General features: G+C 38.3%; 1 long non-coding RNA gene across 1 annotated transcript; it reads left to right on the forward strand.

Moving 5' to 3' along the window:
- Positions 1 to 10,876: 10,876 nt before the first annotated feature.
- Positions 10,877 to 25,864, forward strand: LOC145683455 (uncharacterized). The gene is made up of 4 exons (XR_014131109.1): positions 10,877 to 10,942; positions 22,553 to 22,643; positions 24,067 to 24,185; positions 25,320 to 25,864. It is a non-coding gene; the product is annotated as an uncharacterized LOC145683455 (long non-coding RNA).
- The last annotated feature ends 287 nt before the right edge of the window (positions 25,865 to 26,151 follow it).

The raw sequence follows: 26,151 nt of genomic DNA on the forward strand, positions 1-26,151 counted from the left end.
GCGTTTTTAATACGAAGACATTTGATGATAGAATAACCATCAAGTTGTTCTGAGTGATTTCTTCGTCTGTGAAGGTGGGGTCAACACCTCGGATGACGACAGACAGAGCAGGTTGTTTGCGTGGTGGTGGCAGTTGTTTGGCTGATGGAGTGTTGAGCTTAGAAATAGATGCATTCTTCCCAAAGGTTTCATACGAATAAGTATTACGAATTGTTGAAGCGAATTTATCGTCTGGAGTTTTAATGATGATGTCTTTCTGCGATTGACAGATAGATGATTTGAGCGATACTTGTCCGTGGGATGTATTTGGTGATACGATGATACAGTTTCTTCAGATCGAGGTATTGAGGATCGTAGGTGGTGAGCAGAAATGAATGAATAGTAGGTTTGACAGATGTAAAAGTAGAAGTTTCAGCGTCCATTCGATGAGATTAGTTTGAGTCAATGGATGATTCACTGAGGGCGTGATGGCGCTTTGGTTGAGGTGACTGAGGTTGATTCTGATGAACCTCGCTACATGCGGTGCGTTTAGAGCTCTCCCTTTGCTTGTCGGCAGATGCTGACGGAGCGGAGGGGTCCAAGGAAAGATTAGTAGAAGCGTGAGGTCCAGTAGCCATGATGAGCACAAAAAACACAAAATAGCTAATAAGGCATGGTAAGCAGGTAGAAGCCACCCATTCGGATAGTGGCTTAGGTGAGGAAATGCCCCTGTCTAAATGTGTCGCAACGAGCTACCCTTAGCTGAGATAAGTCTGATAGCTGTTGCTCAGCGAATATCTGACGAGCAAGTCCCAGGATCGAGGAAAGGATTAGAAAAAACAGCCGATTTGACTTGTGGTACGTCACAGCTGGTAAGTTTCATTCATGATTTTTTTGTAATAGTAAAGGGTTAGGAATTATTCTTTATTCATCATTTGTTGTCATGGGGAGAATATTCCTAACCCTAGCTATTAGAGGGTTACGCCCTCTCTTCGGCACAGGTGCTATTACACATTAGTTTTATTGCATTGGTTGATGGACTATGTGCAATTGTGAAATGAAAAAAATGAAAAAAATATCTAAACATGAAATCGTGTAGAAAAACATTAAATATAAGTGGAGAAAAAAGAATAAATATACATTTCTATATACAATAAACATACATATATAAGTGGTACAAGTAGAAACACTTTTTAATTTTTTTTTTTAGTATCACTATTTAGAGAAAAGAGTCTATAGACATAGAGTTGTGTTGTTAGGAATAAATATAATGCAGATGAAAGATGAAGTGCAGTGCATGCAAGCCACAATCACAGTGTTAAGAAGACAAATGCAGATTAGTTCTGTCTCGGGTCGGATCGAGACTGATGATAACATGGGGAAAGCCCAGTGTTAGTGATGAAATTATACATGGTGCAAAGATGGAAACATATGAGGAAGATGATCTGGTATATGATAAATTTGGAAGATATCGCGCTCGTCGGCGGTAGGATGCTCAGTATTGAGATACAACGTAAGAACGACATTCAAAGGTGTATGCAAGTACCTATACGGGGCGAGAGTTTCAGCATCAGCCTGTAAAGTATCAAGAAAAATGGGCGTGAGACTGTCAGACGAGAGAGTATGTGTTTCAAACGGATATCTGCGACATGTTAAGGCAGTTGAGGAAAATCGATATGCTCATAAGTGAAAAAGTTGGGATATATCAGCCTGATGCGATGCGCAAGTCGAATGGCATGACGTTCGAGTATTGACAACCGATCATAGAATTTTGTGGGAGCGTTGCACCAAGCTATGTGTCCAAAAGTTAAGATGAGTCGAAGGTGGATTTTATGTGTATATAGTAGCAATGGCGCCTTTAGGCCCCATGTAGTTCCAGTTAGGCGACATAGAAGATTGAGTCGGATAGTGGCCTTTTGGGATATTTTCTCAAGATGAGCATTCCAATTTAGTTTGGAGTTGAATACAACCCCCAGATATGTAGCCGTTGAGGTAGGTTGAAGAGGATGGTCATTAAGTGTGATTTTGACATTTCGCGGATTGCGATGAACCCTGGAGCAGCGTTTCGGGGGTAAGAAGACCAATGCTTGTGTTTTCTCGCTATTGACAATAAGCTTCAAAGTTTTGCACAACTGCATAAATTCGTTGAGAGCGGATTGCAAGATTGTGCTGATCTGATGCATAGTCTTGCCGAGAGCTAGAAAGGCCGTGTCATCGGCATATTGAAATAAAAACACGTTTTGCATTGGTTTAGGTATATCAGAAGCATACAGTATATATAAGAGCGGACTGAGGGCGGAACCCTGTGGAACGCCACAATATGGAAATATAGGGTGTGAAATAGCTGATCCTATGTAAGCATATCCTATACGATTAGTTAAAAAGGAATATATAAAGCGTAAGTAGCAGATCGGGAGATTAAGCTCCTGTAACTTTTGAATAAGGTCATAATGCCATACTTTATCGAAAGCCTTTTCAAGACCAATTAAGATGAGGCAAGATGGAAAAGCCTTGTTATATTGATTTGGGATTATTGTAGAGAGCCGAAGTAACTGATCGTCAATGGAAAAGACTGGTCGAAAACCTACCTGATGTATGGCTAGTAAGTTATACTCTTGGATATGTAAATGGACTCGCTGGACAAGAATTTTCTCAAACAGCTTACTGAAGACTGATGTCAGTTGTATTGGGCGGTAAGACGTCACGGCGTGTGCAGGCTTATGAGGCTTAAGAAACATTCAGATTTTGGATACTTTCCAATCCACAGGGTAAAAGCCTGTACGGAGAATAAAGTTGTAGAGTGCAACAAGTAGTGTAAGTAAAGAGAGAGGAGCTTCTTTAATTAGCCGGTACGAAATATGATCGACGCCGGGTGCAGTATTTCGTTTCTTATGAAGTGCACGTTGAAGTTCATGGGTAGTGATAGGTGCTGTAAGGGGATGGTCGATGTCTATGACGTGTGAGAGTGATGGTTGTAAAGCTGGAATAGAAAACAAGTCTGGCGTTGACGAGGATTATATGATATTGCAGGCGTAAAGACTGACTGTAATTGAGTTGCAAAAGCATTAGCCTTATCTTGGTCTCTAAATAGAGGAACATCATTGTCCAAAAGAGGATACGATATTTTAGTGCTTTTGCCCGTTAGTCTATGGAAGGTTTTCCAATAACGGCTTGGTGAAGCTTCATCGTTGAGTTTATTACAGGCACTGATCCAAGTGCGACGTTTGTATGCTGTGAGATAATTTGTAACAGTGCGTTGCCATTTTCTGTGTTGATGAAGACATTCTTCGTTGCCCGTTCGTTTATATTCTCGAAACCGTTGTCGTGATTTCTGTATTAGAGATAGTGTGGGAAAATTTTGGCTTAGACTGATAAATTTTCTCTACAGGTATAGCTTGTTGAGCACCGCTACGTACGGCGTCCGTGATATGGTTGACAACATTATACATTTCAGTTTCTGAAGTTCTGAAGTTGGTGGTTGAAAAGTAGAGATACGAATATTGATGGTGTGTCGAAATTGAGGCCAATCAGCTTTATCACATCGGTGGATAATATGAGGTTCTAATCTTTGTAAAGCTGGACGAATCTTTTTGAAGGTGAGTTTGGTGGGACAGTGATCGCCCCCGATCGTGTCAAGAACCTTCACCTCACAGTCGTTCATAAACGTGAGGGATGTGATTACTACATCTGGGGTTGTTTGGCTAGTTGGTCGAGTGGGACCAGGAAGATTATGAATGTGAAGTTGTAATGTATTTGAAACAAAATCCGTAAAACGTTGTTTTTCTCTAGCGCTTCTGCTGTGAATGTTAATGTCAGCCATGATTATTATATTTTTTTAAATTATGGGCTATATATCCCAAGAAAGTAAATGGTATTGGATTAACTGTAAGAGACGGATAATATATGGAGAATAAGAGGTTTTCAGGAAGGTGTGCAAATTAGTAGGATTGTACTGTCGATAAGGACGTTTGAGAGAAAAAACAATTAACACTCCTCCTTGAGCACGTGCATGTATATCGTGGTAATCACATCGTTGAAGTTGGTAGCCAGAAAGTCGTGCTGAAGAGCCTGGTTTTAAATCTGTTTTGTTAAGGGCTACGATATCGATTTGTTCTTCTGACAAAAGAGGCTCTACAAGTACTTTATGTTGATGGAAAGATCTGATGTTAAGAAAAAGTAAAGTCAGAGCCTTAATATGTACTACCATATTGGTTTTAGACTGCTGTTTCTAGAGATGCGATGTGGAGGTGAACGAAAGGTACTGAATATGTTGCAGTAAAGTTAAGGTTAAAGAGAGATTTGGCTGATGAAATGGCAACACGAAGTATGTGCTCACGCTGAAGAGGAAAAACATTTTGTAACACAATTGTGATGTAACGAAAAACATCTTCGACAGAGGTTGTGCGAGAGAAGGTGAGGGTGGAGTAGCTTTGTCAAAGCTTTGTACAGGCACTGTTAGTTCTTGTCGTTCCGGTTCTGTTCGAGCATTTCCCTTACAACGGTAGCTGTATGTTGGGTGACTTTCGTTACAAGTGGAACAGATTGCTGGTTGTTGTTAATTATTACATGATTTTGTGTCGTGAGGTTGACCGCAATAGGGCATTGGTGTGTAAAATAAGCGTTATAAGTTTGGCATTTCTCACACCGAAGTGGCAACGGCCCTGGTGTCTTGGAAGGCTCGACAAGATGAAGTTTCTTATAAATAGGAGCACCATGAGCTAACAGATAGTCAAGAGAGGTCTGACTTTGCGACAAACGCGTACCATATAAGTAGGGCCAGTGGTATTTTTAATGTGAATGCATTTGTTAACCTCAATTCCTTCTTGTTTGAGTTCTTCAAGAACTTCTTCATCGCTGATTTCAGGTATGACTCCCCGGATAACGACAGAAAACATGGGTGGTTTTCGAGGAGGAGATGGTTGTTTTGTCTTCCGATCTGCTTGTTTCGTTAATTTAGCTGTTTTACCAAAGATTTCGTAGGACGCTTTGTTTGGGAGTGTTATACCAAAATTCGGGTCTTTAGAGTGAATTATGAATCCATTTTTAGTTCTAACAATGTTTTCCATACTAGCTCGAGGCAGATACTTGATGATTTGTAAGAACACCATTTTAGAGTGAGTATACTTGGCATCGAAATCGGTGAGCTGAAAAGAATAGATTGGATCTTTGCCTGTATAAAAGGATGAAGTGCCAGAACCATTGTTCATAGCAGAATCCAGGTTAGTAGGCAGAACAGGAGACCGAGATCCATCACAAGGTCGTTTATTTGATTGAACAGAATCACTAGAATCATTACGATCTGTGAGTCTAGTTGTTCGTAAATTGGGTTGACTGCACCATGAAAGATGTCTAGTACGACCGGAGCGAGATAGATTTTCTAGGTCTACTGCAGAAGAACTAGGAGCCGGGGTCCCACAAACTAGGGTACGTTCTTGTGTATTGGTCCAAGGACCAGCACAACCTATCCGTGTGATTTTACAAGAGTAGTGATGAAAATAATAATGAAGATGATAATGGTGATATTCCAAAACTACAAGCGACCCTCCGAAAGTGTCAACTTTCGTCAATCCTCCAAATAGCGTATGCCTGTGATGCTCACAAGTGCGTATGCTACACCTGATCCTCCCTAGTAGATTAACAGCTATAAGAGAGGCTGGGTTCTACTCAAAGATAAAGATGTCCATTCATGAATATTTTTTGCTAGCCGAAGGCTGGCTCCCTTGCGAGAGTTACGCCCTCTATTCGGGTTGAGATATGAGATGATTGGGTCAGAAAGGATATTGGAGCTGGTCTAAGGGATATGTAGGAAAACTGGAACATCATTTTATAGATATCACTTTATTATATTTCATCTTTATTTCATTATATTATGGTATCCACTTGGTCATTATGATCTTGTGATCATAATCATTAGGTCAGGAAGAGATGATGATGAGGTGCACTTGACAGGACAAACACAAACAAGTTGTTAAAAACAGGAATGCTGGTTATCTTCTTGTCCAGGGGCTGCTCTGGACAGTGATGGAGACGAGTGAAGCCCTGTTAGTATGATGAGTTTACAGTACAACATATGTGGGCGAAACGTGATGGGGAAGATTGTCGGAAGAGTAGGCAGAAGCGAAAAATGATCGGGGTGGTCAGGTGGAAGTGTTTTCAGATAAAGGGAGAAGAGCAAGAGATAGAGGGCAAGTGACGAAATTATATCCCAGAACGTAGTTGCGGTCGATGTCCATTGTGGCCAGAAGTAAAGGATGTCTTTGCTGAAATCGGGTGGTAATGAATTTGAGCCTTAACTTTTCTATCTGATGAAGTATGGTAGGAAAAGTTATGCGGTCATACAACTCCTGCGTTGGACTCAGAAGCTTGATTCGATAAGCTAAGCGGAAAGCAGGCGTTCGAGTACTTTCAATTTGGCATAGAAAAAAGGCAAAGCACTAACCCACGCAGGGTGGCCGTACGTCAAGATGGGGCGTAAAAATACCTTATAGGTATTCAGGACTGTAGTAGGCTGTAATCCCCAGATGATGGAAATAAGACGTTTAAGTAGATTTAGACGATTGTAGGCCTTGCGACTAATTTCTTTCAAATATGGCCGCCAAGTTAGATGATGATCGATAGTGAGACCTAGGTAAGTAACCTGTTTGGCGGTTTGAATTCGTGTGCCGTCGACACGGATGTTAAGAAGATGCGGATTTTTCTGTACTCGAGAGCGCTTGCGAGGTGGAATAAAGACTATGGCCTGCGTCTTAGTGGAGTTGATGTGAAGTCGCCATGTATTGCACCATCGAAGGAAGGAGTCAATCGTTATGCTGAGAAGAATTAATCTGTTGAAGGGTCTGGGCTATGCTAAGAAAGCAGTTCATCGGCATATTGAAAAGTGTGCACATTGAGAAGACGTGTCGGCATGTCAGCTACAAACAAAAGATATAGAAGGGGTGAAAGAGCGGAGCCTTCAGTTACTTACACCACGGGGGGGGGGGGGGTAAGAAAGAAAATGAAAGATGAAGCGGAGATAAGATAGTGGAATCCGGAAGCGGTAAGGTTTAAACATGAGAGCTAAGTGCCATACTTTATCAAAAGCTTTTTCGAGATCGAAAAGAATGAGACAAGACGGACGTGCAGTATTATAATGAGTCATAATGAGATTTATGAGTCTGAGTAATTGGTCATTGATACTAAAATTAGGTCGGAAACCAGCCTGATGCACAGGTAACAGACTATGGGTAGTGAGACGAAGATGAAGTCTCATGACGATGCGTTCTAGGATTTTACTAAATACGGAAGTTAGTTGAATCGGTCGGTAAGATGCAACAGAAGCTGGAGGTTTGTTAGGCTTTAGTAACATGAGGGTAGAGGATGTTTTCCAGTATATATATATATATATATATATATATATATATATATATATATATATATATATATATATATATATATATATATATATATATATATATATATAAGAAAGAAGAAGACAGTAAGGTGCTTCTTTGATGTGGCGGTACGTTATCCGATCCAGGCCAGGAGCTGTATTCTTTTCGATTTACAACAGATGAAATGTCAGCAGTAGAGATAGGAGCGGTAAGAGGATTATTACCGGGGAGAATGTGCGTTTCACTCGGTTGTAGATATGATGCTAAGTTTAAAATGTCAGTAGGATGCCTCCGGGGAAAGTCTGGTGAAAAGGTGTGAATGTAGTTTGCAGGTGGTCGGCAAAAGCGTTGGCTTTTTCTTCGTCTGTATATAGCGGACAGTCACTAATTAGCAATTGATAAGGCGTCCGGGTAAGCTGGCCCGTTAGCATATTAAAGCGCTTCCAGTACTTGGTTGGGTGCGAAGTTTCTGCTAAGGTGTAAATCTTTACCCAGTTATTGAGTTTATATGCCTTGACATAATTCCGGACTGTGCGCTGGAGCTTGCGATGATGTCGAAGAGCTTGTAAGTTCCCACTGCGCTGAAACTCACGGAAGAATTCACAGGAATGGTGCATAAGAGGTAAGTAGCTTAGTGGTAAGCGAGGTTGATACCTGGTTATTGCAGTGGTTGGTATGTAGAGGTCAGAAGCATGACGGATAGAGCTGGTGATGTCGGAAATACGATTATATAGGTCTTCTTCTGTATTAGGCGGCTCAATATAGGGTAAGTCGGCGGTAATGGTTGAACGATAATCGTCTCAGTTTGCTTGGTCGAAGCCTGGAATACGACGAGGTTCTGGTAATTCTCGAGGAGTAGGAGCCTGTGGTTGATCTATGTGAAGCTTGATGGGAAGATGATCACTACCAATGGAATCTAGTACCTCAAGAGTGCATCGTTGTGAAAGGTTGATAGAGGAAATCACTACGTCTGGCGTGGTTTCAGTGATAGGTCTAGTGGGCTTGGGGATGTTAAAAATATGGTCTGTGGTATGAGTTGTGATATAGTCAAAGAAACGTTGTTTTTGATTATCCGGACGGCTGTGAATGTTGATGTCGGCCATGATGATGTAGTATTTAAAGGTATTGGATATATATTGAAAGAATGAATGGGGAAGTGGGTGTCCAGGGCGTACATAGATGGTGGCTATGGTAAGGTAAAGAGAGTGAAAGTACAGTGTAATAATGAGATACTCTAGCAGATTAGGCAAGGACAGATGATACTGGCGATGACTGATTGAAGGATAGAAGCCGATGGCCCCAACCCATTTGCTCGGTGTGCTGCTACCATAGAGTCACAACGAAGAAATGTATATCAAGGTACTTTGAACGACATGGATGGGGTAAGATGAGTTTCGTTGTTGAGGAAGGTTTGGATGGTTTCTTCTAAGAAAAGCTGCTCAAAAAGGGTAAAGTGAGAGGCGAGTGATCGGATATTAACAAATAATAGAGAAATGCCCATAATTACGTTGCAGCAGAAGGGTTGGAAGTTTCGGGTGATGCATGTTCCTCGAGTGGGGTAACATGAAATTATACGTGTGGGCCAGAGTAGGTAGCTTGAAAGGAACATTTAAAGATCAGGCGAGCAGAGTGGTTGACCACGCCGAGAATGTGTTGGCGAAGAAAAGGATGGATATTTTGCATAGCGATAGTGAAAAATGAAAGTAGTTGTTGGATAGTAATAGCTTCGTCGGCAGTTGGTGGTGGTAGAGCTTGCTGAGTTGGTGGTAAAACAGGTCTTAACGGAACAGTTAACTCCGGACTTAGAGGCTCAGCTGTAGGCCGTGCTTTGCAGCGGTAACTATAAGTCGGGTGCTGCTCCGGACATGTAGAACATTGAGGGGGCTTAGCTAAGTTAGAGCAAGCCTTGGTATCGTGGGCACCACTACAGTATCCACATTTGCTAGGTTGTGTGCATTTCAAATTCGGATGAGAATTGTACGCCTGGCAGCGTTCACATCTCAATGGTAAAAGTGGTGATGATTTGGACGGCTCGACTCTATGATTCTTTTTATAATCGAGAGCGTCATAAGTTAACAGGTCATCAATGGTAGTTTGTGAGTTAGTTAAAACTCGTACCATGTACGTGGCTCCATGATTGCTTTTAATGCGAATACACTTAAGTATGGAGTGACCCTCGAGAGTGAGTTCTTCCTGAATCTCGTCGTCTGTGAGGGAAGGATCAACCCCCTAATAACAACTGAGAGAGCCGATGGTTTGCGTGGTGGTGGCGCCTGTTTAAACTCCTTTGAGTCAAGTCGCTTCATTTGAGCATGCTTACCAAAAATTTCGAAGCTCCATTTGTTACGTACAGTGGTTAAGAATGTTGGATCATAGGAATTGAAGATTATCCCGTTTCGTGTACGAACAATTTGAGCGACTGAAGCGCATGGTAGGAATTTGATGAGCTGTTGGAAAGCCACCTTGGTGTTTTCAAATTTTGTATCGAAAGTAGTAAGTAAGAATGAATGGAGACGAGGTTTGGAGGAATCCTGTAGAGACAGAAATTCATTACCGTCGTCGAGATTGATAGACGAAACAGACTGTTCTGATCCACTCACGGTGTGATGACGCTTAGACGGTGGCTGAGTTAAGGAAGCGCTATGTTTATCCGGTGTACGTGATCGGGATCTACCAGTATTTTTGCCTTGAGAAGCAGATATGTTCCTTCGGCCAGTCCCCTGGCACACTGACGTGGGGTTTAGAGACGGCCCAGGAGGTTGCTGTGGTAGTCCCGGATGGCCACCTGATGCCATCCACATGGATGCAGAAAACTACGAGGGAATGAAGGATGAGGTTCAAAAAACGTCCTCGATCGGGTGAAACCTTCTGAATTCTCTCCTCAACACTTCGCCCTAAATTCAAGTCTACCTGATCTGCGTCCACAGAACAGTAATAACCAGAATATAGACTTGGCACCTATAAATTGATGCCTCGCGAGAAAGCCAAGGACGGATTGTTATCTTCATGATTTTTTATTTTTTTTTAACAAGAGTTTCATTCCTATCCAATGGATGGGCGGGCCGTAGAAAGCAATACCTTCTCTGTGGCCAGAGATATCTTCAACTTTTTTTATTTATGTGCCATGGAGAATGATTTCAGGCTATATAATAATGTGGATTGAAGTAGGGAACACTCTAAAAAATGGTATAGCTGAATTGACAATAAAAACATTGTTGATGAGTATTGCTAATTGGTAAATTAATATTGACTATAGTATAGTTGATGTATAAATACTGATTTGTTATTTATACAACACCTATTTTTTTAGTATGGCTGTGGTAAGAAAAAAATATTGCTAATATTAGTATGGTTAATAATATCATGCATATTGTTTATATAACCAGATTATTTAGTATTGCTAAAATAGCGATAGCATTATGGTTAGAATGGCTATTACAATATAAAACTCTTGTTACGGCAACAATGCGAAATCCCGCCTTTTACGAGTTGTCATGTAGCCGCCATAATGATGGATTCTATAGTGGAAAGCATGAATTATCAAAATATTCTAAAAGACTGGGGTTTAGAAACCCTAATAATGAAATTTCAAGGTAAGTGGATAGTCAGTAAGTTTCAATATGTAAATTGGAGATATGTATTTCTAAATGTTTATTTGAATTGTATTGCGCACAAGCAACAAAAGTCCCTTGTACGAAATAGTGTATTATTAAGCATTTATGACGCTTCCAAAATATTATTTTTATTATCACCAAATCATAATACTTCAAAATAGAGACACGATGTGTTCACGCAATTGAGGGTAAGTTTAGAGTTTCTAGTCCGTTTTTACTCGGAATTACGATATTGGAACCTGTTTCAGTCACTGTTCTAGTCTAACTAAAGTCTTACCAGGTAACCTAAACTAACCTAACCTAACAATTTTTAATGTTTTAACTGCATTTTTGTAGGTTGGAAACTGGAGGGGTAACTCTAAACTTAAGCCCGAAAATGTACAGATGAAATTATATAAGGTAGCTATAATAATGATTTAAGACTTCTTGTAAGATGTTTGTGTGAAAAGTTGAGAGAAAGGTTATTATTAATGTGAGAGTTCGTACTATTTGGAAGAGGCTTAAGCTTTTGCAGAACGATTCGATGCTTGAGGATCATAGTGATCCTATGTTGATATTTCTGCGTTGAGTTTTACTTAATTGGGCATTTATTCCGAAGTTGGACGTCCGATACTTTTCTACCAAAATTGCGTAAAAGCTATTAAAATGTATAATTTTTCAATTTCGCGAGTTGGGAGAAAGTGTAGGTTAGGTTAGGATCTATAATAGAAGTACCCTTCGACGGGAGCTTCACGAAATTCCACACTGTCAGTTCACATCCCGTACAGCGATTCGGTATATTACCCGCAATATTGATATTATGAATGCTCGTTACTTTCCCACAATGCAACTATTCGGTTACCTTGCGCGAGGTAGTTCTCTTCGCTCGCTTAGTAGTCCCATGTTTATAACCAATTATATATAACAAATAGAGAGAGTTTTGTTGTATTATCCTTATATATTATCAAGCACACAAACGATCAAATTATACGTCGTGCAAGTTTCAAAATTTTGCTGAAAACGGACGTCCAACTTTGGAATTTAACCTCTTAATTGTTATACTTTGTGCCCTTATTACTTTCTACAAACAGTACAGGTGGGATCAAGAATTTTAATAATAATTCACCCTTAATTTTTACTAATTAATGCTGAACAAGCGACAGCGAGCGAAAGTATGGTTAGATATGCTAGTTTGGGTATGTGTAGCAACAAGAAAATACGATAGGTTACGATTTAATGCTTTTTAAGTGTGCTTCTGTCGCTTTCAAATTATTACGGAAGGCCTCTCTCTTTGTGTTACACTAAGTGACACCACCTTTGCACTTTTAACACTTTCAGCCCCAACCCTGTTTGAGTAAATTTCATCCCGGGACCAGACTACAGTTTGCTATGAACACTGTCAGCCAATGTGTATCTATTTGATACACGTGGTCCATCAGTAAACTCTCACTGTGTATCAAAAAGATACACATGGGGCTGAAAGTGTTAATTTAATTCATGATGGTGATGTCAAACTTCAAAGCACATACGGTAAATAACACGTTTTGCAGAAACCATTTTCTTTTTAAATCCGATATTTTGTTTGAACCAGTTCATTTTTTTTTAAAAAATATATTTAGGTTAAATTAAAGTGGAGTAAACAAAGTCCCTATTTAAAACTAAGTAAAGGTGGGGCGCTGATTGGGTTGAGTGCTCGGTTTTGACCTCAGGAAGTAATCTAACCCGATCAGACTCGGTCAGAGGTCAACTAATTTCTCAAATGATGTACCAGTAGTTCACAAATTATTTACCATTCAGCGGTACTGAAGCTTGACCTAAGTTTAACCATTCAGTACCTTCGTACAAGGGACCATGAGCTAATGAAACAAATATATGAACTTAGTTGATCTCACAGTTTACTGAAATTAGTCAAGTATTCATAATGATTTTGTATGTGATTATTCCCACGAAATGAAGCTTATTTAACTTTGGGGTTAACTGCTGTATCACCGGAACAGTTTTAGAAAATTTACCGGGTCAGTTGGAGATTTTTTTTTTTTTGTGTATTTGTTTATGAGCACGAATGAGTGAAAGTCATGTAAGGGGAATAGTAAAAATGAAGAAATTGGTTATTTTTGATGTTGTAAGCGACACTGTATGTGGAGGCGGATGGACCATTTCGCGGAGAGATATAGTTGTTAAGATGTAGTGGCGCGAAGAGGAGTATGAAAATAGCTCGTGTATGTCAAGGCTGTCACATGTCGTGTGTTACGTACATAGAACTGTTCAAAAATAACGAGCGACAGTTGTTGAAATTTTGTGAAAGACCAGTATACTGAAAAGGTTGATGGTGTGTGGAAAATGTGGAAATGAATTGAAAATACAGAAAGGAAAGGGAGCGTATTATTTTACAGCGTCAGGGAAGAAGGAAAACCATTTAGAGGGCTATTTAGCTGAGTACTTGTTTAAGGAAAGAAGGCCCCAAGAAACTGTTGTTCACGATTTTGAAGGTAAGTGACTTCTGTTTCTGCAAGTAAAGCATTATTAGTATGATACCATGGCAAGTGCTATTGAAATGTATATGATTGCGGAAACCAGATGTTTTCAGTACCCTCGCTTACGCGTGTACACATCGTCGCTGACGCGCCTGCTCCCTTCGGGCACACTACCGCGCTGGTCCGCTAACTGCGCCCTGCCTTGGCTCGGTTATATAGCATTCGTGCACTTAGTGGCCACCTAGCACAAATTGGTTTGTGTTTTTTGCACTGTAGTTTTTTATGCCCTTATCCTAATGTGAGGTAATCTAATGTAAGTTAATGTAATCCAACGAAATATAACCGTATACAGTACATTTTGGTACTTTTTTTCGATTTTAATACTGGTCCGGCGATGCGGCAGTAATGCCTTAGCTTTGTAATAAGCGAGAAGAAAATATAAACGTCATAGAAATTACAAGGTTCTAGAACACATGTCCCACTTCCCATTTAGCTGTAATAAAAACAGAAAACAACGTATCCTGCGGTCTTCTAACCCGCTTTCACTTGCTGACGCTCGCTAGCAATATTCTGTGAAATAAAATTTAAATTTTGGTACACAAAGGAACCAACCTTGCTAACCTATATGGGGAACCTGTGTTCTAGACCTTCCCCTTAGAAATTATCTGGTTCACACGTTGCATTAGAGCGTACGTTAAGTTAGGATAAAAGCCGAAAGTTTCAAACTTTTCATCGTGCCATTTTTTTTTATAACCAATTAACTAATGCAATTTAGCTATAATTCATAAAATTACATGAATTAACTGACAAAATAATGGAACTGGCGGTTGACGTGGAAAGTTGAAACTTGGCATACATATAGCCTTCAGAGAAAAATATACAGGATTTTTTTTTTCTTTTTAGTAGGTGAAAAGGAAGAATGGGTAAAAATCCCATCTTATTTCGGTGTACTTTAAAGAAAAAGTCTTAGGAAATTGTATTTGAGTAAAAACTTTACATTCGATATTCATGTAGGGTTATCATAAAATTAACTAAGTAAATCACCAAAACTATACATTTCCTAGTTCAGTGAGGTTGTTTGGGAAAGTGAAAAATCTTCCCTTGTTATTTATATGGAGATACCTTCTACAGCCCAAAATTATTAAAAATTATTGAGTTAAATGATGTAGCCCGAAGGTTAGAGTGATGCAGTTTGGCATGTTTGTAGCCTTCTGGAAGTAACTCACAAAAAAATATCAAAAGTAAATATTTTTAGTTTTTAGGGTAATTCTAAAATTAAAAGAAATATTTCCGGTTCTATTTAAATGCATGATTGTTTTGGACATAAAATGTCATGTTTTAGGTAATTGAAATTGGAACAAAAGCTTGAAATTCGGTATGCTTGTAAGCTTTTGATAGCGATATGCAAATTATTGACCAAAAATAATATCTAATTATAGAGGGATTTTTTAATTTTTTTATTTTTATTTTTTTATATATTATTTATTTTAGAAAACTGAAATCTCACAGTTATTTAATATCATATCTTCTACATCTCAAAATGCTTAGACTTTTCCTGAACATCTGCGGATGAAATTTGGCATACTTGTGGGTTTATAAGGTGCGAGACCGTAGTCGGATTAAACGGTGATCTAGGTGCGAGACCTCCAGCTAGCCGAAGGCTATTCTTCAGTAACACGCACAGCTGCTGCACATGTTGGAATTGGAAGTAATCGATTGCGAGGAAAACAGAGCTAGTTGACATTTGCCTTCGAGTTTGACCGGGTTACTGTTTTTTCTTGAGGTTGAAATCGAGCTCAATAGCACCAGTACCCTCAAATTACTTTATACCTTTAAAAAAAAAAAAAAATAGTAGGGGTCATCGTTATTCCACTTTAAACTTTATTTGTTGAGATTACATATTAATGAAAATGTCTGGTCCATATATCCTTATTCAACAGTGAGGTTATGGAGGACGGGAAATACAGTTTAAGGTTGGACCTGAATCACTACTCGGTTTACATCCAAGAGAAATTGTTCTTCACCTGGACTTGAACTCGGGATCCCTTGATTAGGAAGGCGATGAGTTTATAGACTAAACCTTAGAACACGTGATAGAAATATGTTCAACCGATTTGCATACTTGTGCATATTTTGCGTCACTTCAGGACAAAAACATACACAACTGCATAAGTGAAATCACTTTACAGACTTATAATTGAAATAAGGGGCCACGGTGGCTCAGTGGTAGAGCGTTCACCTCTGGTGCGTGGGATCCCTCGTTCGACCCCAGCTCGCGCCAGTGGGCCGTCTGTCGAACAACACCGTGTGCGTAGTTTTTTTCGGGGTTCTCCCATTTCCTCCTACTTTCTCCATTCCACCATTTCAGTCATTACATCATCACCGTCCCTCTCAGCTTCGGTGTATAAACGTGGCACGTTAAACTAAATATTTCATTTCATAATTGAAATAAATGGACAATTTCAAAGATTATACAGATTACAGAAGATTACTTTAATTCAAGTAGTTCACTGCATCCGAAGTACAGCGTCCTAATTTAAATTGCTTAGAAGTGAATAAAGATACTAATAATTTGTGTTCACTCTGGCTGTGAACCATTTATTTTATATTTTTGGCTTAAACCAATTGGATTTTTTTTTAAAATTTAAACCATCTTGGTTTACACCAACCAACTCTGATAGATAATAATCAAAAATACACACAGCTAGTTTTGTGACTGCTTCCTTGAGTTAGTTACGTTTTAATTATATTCGTTTGGTGCCTATTCATTATTGAGGGACTTACATATCCAGATAGTTTTGTGACCTCTGGCGTAGGGTAGTTACGGTTAGGTTATGCTCGTATTGGGCTGTTGCGTGTTGGGCTACCAGATAGAGATTTCACTTCCGAACCATAGTGCAGTCCAACTCTAAATGCAGTAAGATGTATTATTTCTACACTGCTTCTTACCGGGACACTAGCTTTTGTATACGGATCTTGAACAATCTTCCTGTACTTTACTGGAGTTCCATTTTCCTTTCATATACCTCCAAACTTCCTGACTTGGTACTCTGTCTTACGTCTTTGCCCATTCAGTGAATACTGCATCCTTATTGCTTTCCCTGACGCTTTTCCATTGTTTGCTTTAATAAGATTGCATCTACGGGCGTCGTTAGCGTGACGGGGACATGCCCCCCCCATAATTTTCTCTGTCGTGTATAAAGTTACCAGCTGGCCAGTATTTTATTTATTTTTTTATTATTATTTGCACTGCATGAGCTACGGTATACCATTAATTTATTTCGATAAAATTAAACCAAATCATAGTATGTAATTAGAAAATAACTTGCACATGTGAGATATATCATGTCCCCCCCCCCCTAATATTTAAGAGCTAATGACGCCACTGATTGTATCAGTTGTACTCATCTGTGGCATGGATTCAACTTTTGTTTTTCTATTTAATTTCCTTTCTAAATCTTCATCGTCCAAGTGATTATTGTATGTGGCATCAGCTTGATTCCTCGGTAATTTTCACAATTTTGTACATCTTCCTTCTCTTTGTATATAGGTACAGTACTACTCTCTCTCTCTCTCTCTCTCTCTCCACTGACTTGGCATTTTTCTCTTGTCTGTAAACTGTTTTCATTAGATCCCATAGTATGCGGTAGGACAACTTCTGGTCCTAAGCACCCATGTTTTAGCTTGTAGTTGCTTTCCCTCTCTTCATTTTCTTTAAAGCATATTCTACCTCTTCTCAGCTTATTTCTGAGATCACAATACCTGTAACTCCCAAGATTTGGTGTTCCATTACAAAAGACCTGTCTTTGGTTTTCTTAATTTAGCAGCTGTTTCTTTGTTGATTCTTCTCCATCAACATACAGGGCATAGCTGCGGTACATGAAGCTAGATTTTTATACTTCATTCCTGGTTACTCAATTAAAGATATTTTTGCAATAGTAATTATGCTTTCCTCATTAGCATTAACAGATCCTTCATTCCATTCACATATTGAAGTCATCAAAAGTAAGATTTTCCGAAAGACCAAACAAATGAAGAAATAATATCAAGAGAAAAAGCACAGAACAGTACCTCCTTAGTTCTACTTTGCCTCTTCAGGACAGACCTTCAGTTATTTGTATCCCAACTTCCAAGTAGGATAAATACTTTTTGTACATGCAATCACTAAGCTGTATTTCCGAAGAGTTTTTTTTTTTTTTTTTTTTTTTTTTTTAAAGAGCCATTTGGCTTAAAGAAGCTGACCCACAACTGAAAGATAGGAATATGGGAAAGATGTCGCTCAGGACCTATATTTTAAGATGCTAACCGGTTTGAATGACATTGAAGAAAATAGCTAAGACGTGACAGAAAGTTGAACATATTTGTATAATCTGCCTAATTTTATCATGTCGTTTTATAAAATTAAATTGAAAGAATGAAGAGTTGCAGGATTCAATTTTTTCTTATTTAAGGGAAGTTTTATTCATATCTCTTTATTTCCTTAGAGCTTCTTCACATCCAGTTTGTTTTGCCTAGCACTTGTGGTGTGAGGAGTGACGGATTCGATTCCCGAAAGGAGCTCAAAATTTATGTTCACCCAGCATCGTGTACCATAGATCCCGACATAATCTTTATATTGTTCGTTAAATAGGAGCTTTGTGCAATCTGTGTATTTCATTGAATAAACATTTGTTATTATTTCAGAGGAAGAAATCGATGATGAGGCATTCGAAAATTTAACTGTGAATGCAATAAAGGAATTAATTCCTAAAGTTGGACCACGAATGAAATTAATATCAAAATATAAATTGTACAAGGAACAGAAGATGAAATCTCCTACTTCTTCATCCCCTGTGTCTTTCCTGTCACACAGCTTAGAAGGCAGTACCTTTAGTGATAGCGAGGTAGAAATAACTGATATCTTATTATTTTTCGCAAATATAATCGTATTTTGTTATCATTGTACCTGTAATACCGTATTCATAGGTGTGTTGTCAACCGTATTACGATTTTAATCGGCAGAGAAAGTGTTGGGTATAATACTCACTATTTTTTTCAGCAAAGTGTTTTACTTGTAAATATAAACACCTTACAGTGCCCAAATTAAAATATACGCGCCTTTGGCGTGGGAGACCGGGGTTCGATTCCCGGCGGGAGCTCATGAGGTTCGGATTCCTCGTTAATCAGTAGGTCCACTTCTCATATAGCCTCGCTGCTGAACGGGACGTTAAACTCAAATTAACCCAAATTAAAATATCTTGGTAACAGTTTCAATGTACTTCTGACACCATCCTCAAATAGAGGAATAGAATGAGAAAAGGCTACCACTATTTTCCCATTCTATTCCCTCTCTGAAGATGGTGTCAGGAATATACCGAAACTGTCAGGGAAGATGTAATTTTAATTATTACACTTTAATGTTTTAAAATTTGTCTTTTGCGTTCAGTTACTTATTGTACTTGCATTCTGTAAGGATTAGTCCGTGTCAATGTGTAAGTGTAGAAGTTGATGCTTCGCAAAAGAAAGAAAAAAATGAAAACAATTTTGTACGTTTAATTCACTCGTAAAAAATATTAGCAAGCTTTTTCCAAACCCAGTCATACTATTACTAACTCAGAACAAAACAAGGAAACTAATGATTTAAATCTTTTCTTTGTTACCCTCCTAGTTTTTTCAAACTCGAGTGCACATACGAGGTCCTCAGTGCTTGTGTGGGTAGTGACGCGCCTTTGGCGCGATAGACCCGGGTTTGATTCCCGGCGGAAGCTCATGTTCCGATCCGACATTAAGCTGTAGGTTCACGTCTCATATAGCCTCGCTACTGAACGAGACGCTAAACTTAAACCAAAAAATCGAATGCACATACTTTCTTCAACGGCAGTAAATTAATATTCTGAACGAAACGTTAAATTGTAATCCATTTCAGATGATTCCAGGAAAAAAAAACCGTAAAAGAGACAATGTTTAAAAATATAATAATTATCCATGTAATAATGTTTGCAATTTAATACTTAAATTATAGCGCACAGTGCAGCAGTTTTACATGTATTTAAAGATAGCAGAAAAATGTAAATGTAAACTTAATTGTAAGTTTGGTAAATGAAAGAGATACAAGAACTTACGAGTACGAATATCATATTGAGAGCCCTAAATGTTGCGAAAGTTCCGAAATGACGGTTTGATTTGATTCTCTAACAGGTTCTTCTAGTCTTAATAAATATATCTCTGTTTCACCAAGGTATATCTCTGTCCTTAACTGCATTCGACTTGATAGATACCAGATTGTTTCAGAGGGTCAATCCTCTGAGAAATATATTATGTTTTCTGAAAGAATATCGGAAGCGTCGTTGAAATACCTTCTGAGAATAATTTTTATTTGGTTAGATAATATTGGAAAATATGGAATACCTATCAAATTTCTAGTTAGTTTACTTTCATTTTTACAATAACGCAAAGATTGAACAAGTTAATACAGCCAGTTTTTTCAAGGTGCGGTGATCATATCAATTTTCATGCTGGATGTTGTATTGCAGATCGTGATTTTGGGTACTTAATGTAACAGCAATCAAAATAGCCAAATGTTCCTTTTTACTAAGTTGAAAGACATAGATTTGGCCTTAGTGTAAGTTATTTAGTTAATTGTAGTTAAATGTCCCATTTTAGCATTGACGCTATATTAGACGTGAAACTACATTTTAAAGTGAAATCAGAAACACTGTAATGTGTTCGTTGCTCTTCCACTGATAATTGAACCCGGGACTGCGTGAATTATTCACGCACTCTATTCACTAACAGGCGAGGAGGGCTTCAATGTAAGTTTTGGCATGATGTTACTAAAATGTATTGTATTCCTCTATCCCCTTTTCATCATTCTCTCCATCCATTCTTTATCCCCATCTCTTCTCTTCTTTCCTACGACTTTGTTTGTTACAAATATTACTACTTGCATCGACATGGTATGCAAATTCTGTCAGTAGTGAATTCAGTGTGAAATGACCTAATAGCTATTTTTCCACCATCCAGAAACCAAGAAAGTTATCTACGTAAAAATGTATTTCTAATTATATGAAAACGTATTCTTTCCACTGGTTATGGTTCCAATTTGGTGCAAGTTGGGCAACATAACCATTTTGAGATACGAAGAGCATTCATTTTTCACATCTTGTACTTTTCCTTTTTATAAGATCGCATGTCCCTAAAACAATCTGTGCTTCAGATTTGAGGTTTTCTTTATTCTATAGTACATCTATTTGGTCTAGGAATTAATTCGTGCGGGTGGACAAGAGATGGCGCAACGAACGGAGCGTCCCACAGTTCCGTGTATCCACACATGTGTTGCAAACCCCTGTCATCGCGTATCGTTCGTAGTATAGGGCAGTGGATTAAAGCGTCAACAACACCAGTTTGTAGTTAAGTGAACATGGCGCAATTTGTGCCTGATAAAGTGTTTTTGCGGGGTGTCCTGCTGCATTACTTTAACATGCAGAAAAGTGCGACTGAAAGTCATCGTATTTTGGTGGAAGTGTATGGTGACCATGCTCTAGCTAAGCGAACGTGTCAGAAGTTGTTTGCACGGTTTAGAAGTGGTGATTTCGGCTTGGCAGACCAAGAGCGAGCTGGACAGCCAAAAAAATTTCAAGACGAAGAATTGACAGCATTGCTCGAGCAGGATTCGTGTCAAACGCAGGAACAACTTGCAGCAGCATTCGGCGTTGATCAAACAACAGTCTCCAAACGCTTGAAAGCCATGGGAATGATTCAAAAGATGTCACATTGGGTTCCACATGAATTGAAAGACAGAGACGTTGAAAGACGAAAAACCATTTGCGAATTGCTGCTTCAACGACAGAGCAGAAAGGGGTTTCTGCATCGAATTATTACGGGTGATGAGAAGTGGATCCATTACGAGAACCCTAAACGAAAAAAGGTCTGGGTGAAACCAGGTGAACCAGGTCCATCACAACCAAAACGAGATATTCACTGTGCAAAGGTTATGCTGTGCATATGGTGGGATATGAAAGGTGTGGTGTACTATGAGCTGCTGCAACCGGGTGAAACTATGAATAGAGAAGGTTATCGACGACAATTAATGCGTTTGAAGCAAGCTCTGGCCAGAACACGACCAGAATGGGAGAACAGACATGATAAACTTATTGTTCAACATGATAACGCTCGCCCACATGTCGCAAAACCGGTCAAAACCTATTTAGAAAATGTCGGATGGGAAGTTTTACCCCACCCGCCGTATTCACCAGACGTTGCTCCTTCGGACTACTACTTGTTCGATTGCATGAACAACGATTTGATTGGACAGCGGTTTACTTCTTCAGAAGATATCGAAACATGGGTCTCTGACTGGATCGCTTCCAAGGATGAGGACTTCTTTCGCCACGGAATCCGTACATTGCCTGACAGATGGGCGAAAGTGGTGGCTGGCGATGGACAATATTTTTCTTAAGGTATTTATGTATTTTGTGTTTGTACTACAGCTTCAATGTGTGCGTACCAACCGCACGAATTAATTCCTAGACCAAATACCATTTTTATTTATTTCAAGTATCAGTCTACTAAATTGACTTCATACACCGTTGTCACTCATTACACTTGCACACACACACACACACTTTGTTTTAAGCAAACTTTGTGAATTTTATATACAAATTCTGCGCATCCATGGGAATTGATGACTAACTCTCTCTCTCAGGTAGCAAGTTTTGAAGTTTGTTATACCTTTCAGTGAACAATGACAAGCACTTAAAAAAAAGTACTTATTGTTGCTGTTACAAGGGTTATTTTGAGATAGCCGGACTACAAAAGACTAATCTTCATTTTTGTGTCAGGTAACATTGGAGCAAAAGTTTAAACAAATTATAGATGGTGGAGTGGGGACCATTGGTTCACTTAACATGAAATGCCACAAACTGAACTAAAATGCATTAATAAAATTGACATGAAACTGGTTATGATCAGCACAGTTCAAGAAAAGGCATCTTGAAGTTGTTGAATCTGTGCGTTGTCATAAGATAAAAAATAAAAGTAACGGCAATCAACAGTTGATAACACTTTAAGGGAAATTACGCGCGTACGCAGTTGCGCTATGTAATTATATTTTTTAATCATTGTATTTAATGAAGCTAATAATAAACTTTTATTCCAGGTGACAACTATTTCCTTTTTCCCTAGTGTTGGTGGTGGAGATAGGATAAGCAATGCAAATGGAAGCACATTGTATTGTTACGAGGAACCTTGTGAGTAGATTGTAATTCTATCTCAATGACTTACGTAGAAAAGTATTTTTAATTAGACACATCCAACTAACACCGCTAGAAAACATGTTTAAACATTTATTTTCGGATTAATATTTATCTGTTTTATTGCATGAAAATGAAGAATGAGCATGGAAAAATGGTAATAGTTAAAGATAAGCATTTTGTGTGCTATTGCAATTAGTAGTTAACCGAGCGAGCGTGGGTGAGTGGTTAGCGTATGCAGAGGACCCTGGTTCGTATCCTGAGACAGGCCATCGTAACAATTGTTTTCCAGGGTTTTTCTTAGTTTCATTAGACATATGTCTGGATGGTACCTTGAATATATGACTCGCCTCGCCGACTTCGAAGCTCCTTTCCTTCCTTTGTTGTTATTTGTTTCAATGTGAAATGCCTTTCGGCTGTATTTGGAATGTTGGTAAGATAATTAAAGGGTAAGTGTCCCAGTCGCTCGTATAAATTGAAATAGCCCTTATTTCGAGAACTTTCCTACCGTCCTCCCGCATATGAGAAACTTATTATAAAATGCAAGTGACTTTTAACTGAATTTTTTTAAGAAAAAAGGAAGAAAAGTAACAATATATACTATTTTTCTTTCTTTAAACAGATTCCATGATCAAAGCATCAGGTTGCTGAGATACTTTTCCTCAAATTGTTAAAAAGAATGGTGTAAGACACAGTGATGCGATGAGCATTCACAAGTGAGTTCAATTGTGTCTTCAAATGAATATATAAATATTGTTAATTTCTTCCTTACTTCTTATTTCTTACCTTGAGTTGAACACCTCTCGCATTTTATAACATGTTATTAATATACAGAAGATTCGCGTGAACATGCCAGTCGAAAAGCTCTTGAAATATTACATTATTATAATATATATTAGCAATTAGGACAGTGGTAAGTTGCGTATTCATATTTTATGATTTTCAACTTTTATTAATTATATATTCCAGTAGAGAAAATTATCGTTTTTCGGATGTAGACATTATGTGTGTTCCCTTGAATTTTATTTATGGCCCTCTGACTGGGACAGAGGTGTAGTGACCTGGAAATATTTCAGTTCTTGCTTCCATTATCCTGGTACGACTAAGGAAAACCTCCATCAGAATGGCAGTCCGAGCAGGCCACTTTTGTTTCAATTCACTTTTAAAGCGTGGGTGCAAGTATTACTTAAGCACAGCCGTTACACGGGTATATACGGTCCACTCCTGGTTGTGATTTGTAAAAGAAAATATGTCAAAGTGTGAAGTCCTAACGCCAGCATGCATTTCTGTTTGCTTAGGGTGATTGCTTTTACGTGTAATGAAGGTACTTCAATTAATTTATTTGAGAGAGAGAATAAGGATAGGTTAATATAGAATTCTTACAGCATTATTTTATTTATTTATTTATTGTGTATTCCAGTTGATGTAGTATGTGGTTCGGTAGGATCAAGAGATACATCCACAGATGTAGATATCTGCAAAAATAGCCCGTTGATGGAAGACCCCCAAGTGAAGGAAAGTGCAGCAAAAGAGGAATTCGTAAGTTTTCACAACACATTGTTCCTGGTGTAAAATTACCTTGTATTTCACGTAAAGAGCCCATGAAATTGATGAAAATTCACATCCAAAGATATATTTTCACTTGAATGGTTCTTCACAGATGAAATAGACAAATAAAACTGATTGTAAGTGTCCGTTTATCCTCAAAGAGACTACCTATTCTTCGTATTTCCATAGAAGATTTACATATATATAAGTATGTTGGTATAGCTTGTGTAACTGTTACTAGATTTAAAGTTTAATTTTCCAGATCGTAATAATCAGTTAGTCACACATCTTTTATGACTGCAAGAGTGAGCATGTGTTTGGTAGGACGAACTCAATGTAAACATAACTCATATTCTTTATAACCTTATTTAATGTACTCATTTGATACCACATTCATTCAAATCGGCTCTTGGACTGTTAGTAAACTCTTCTACGTGTACGTTATCAGGCATGGCGTGGGGGACCCGGGTTCGATTTCCAGCGGGAGCTCATGTGGTTCGGATTCCACGTTAATCAGTAGGTCCACGTCTCATATAGCCTCGCTGCTGAAAGGGACGCTAAACTAAAAATCAACTCAACGTTATCAGGCAGGACGGTCGCCCTGCAAGCAAGGCTTTAAAAAAGTAGATCGACTAGTGCTTACGCTTCTAGAATACAAAAAATGGCATTTCGGCGTTGTTCGTTTACGAAAACTACGAAACAGATATGGATGAAATTTAAAACATTTGTTTTCTGGTAGAAAAGATTGCAAGTGACATCAAAATAAAATTTCCATGTGAAAAATTGTCAAAGTTGTGATACGTTGAAAATGAAATTCTTTTTCAGGTAATCACCAGAAATAGCAAAAAAAAAAAAAAAAAAAAAAAAAAAAAAATACTGCACCCATTTCGACGAAATTTGGGACATATGTGTACTTTTACACATACATGCTCATGCTAGTTTTTGTTTTTCGTAGAAAACAAGAATTTCTTTTTGTAAATTTTTTAAAATAAAATTCGTCTGGTTATACGTAGTCACGTTTATGTGATCTTAACATAAGTGATATCAAATTATTTTATAGTTTTGCTTTTGTTGTTTAAGTTTTGTTTTATTTCAAATTCTATGATCACAAGTACCTTGTTCTAGGACTTGCAGAAGATTCTGAATAGTTCACTGCAAGGAAAAGAAGTATTATCTACGCACAAGAATTTGGGACATCTTAATAGCAGAGCTCGCAGTTTATTAACAGATGTCATCGTTCGATATATTGGCGCAGATAAAAGGTACAGATCGTTTCGTTAAATTTTGTGGTATCGTATGTTAAAGATAATGTATATGCAATAGTCTTAATATTAGGTAATTGCTGTCCTATACATTTATCGTCTTCACTAAGAATTCCGAGTAGAATCTCGTTTTCACATGGCACATATTCGACGGTATTGATTGCGTTTATCACCGTGACAGTATTTTTCACTTATGATCTATATTACAAGTATGTTTGTAGTTGTGTTTTTAGGATTCATTTGGTCTCAAAATGCATTGAAATTATCAAAGCAAAAGTTCAAACGCATTAATTCGTTAGTTGCTCATTGTGGTACACAACAATATGGATCAGTTGGAATTTGAAAGTGTTCTGATGACTGCATAGCACCCTTTGGATTGATTAATAGCTGTTCGCAGTAACTTGGAACACGTTGAGTTGTATTAAATATTACAGTTCGTTTAGTTGCCTGACTTAATGAAACTAAACATTCACTTCTTTCTTTAGTGACAGTGTTACAAAATTTATAAACAAGTGGTTTTTTTTTCCTCCCCAATGGAGCGTCGTCTCTTAATATTTATTCAAGCTTCTATGGGAATTGCTTTGTGAAATTTCATTTTCTGTCTTACAGGATCAGTAAACAGTCATTCATTTCAATAAGTGAGGCGATTGTACGATTGTTTCCGGCTGAAAACAAGGTTTGTGTAAAATTCAGTT

This window comes from Thermobia domestica, chromosome 4 (genome assembly GCF_964235325.1).
Source record: "Thermobia domestica chromosome 4, izTheDome1.hap1.1, whole genome shotgun sequence".
NCBI classification, from domain to species: Eukaryota; Metazoa; Arthropoda; class Insecta; order Zygentoma; family Lepismatidae; genus Thermobia; species Thermobia domestica.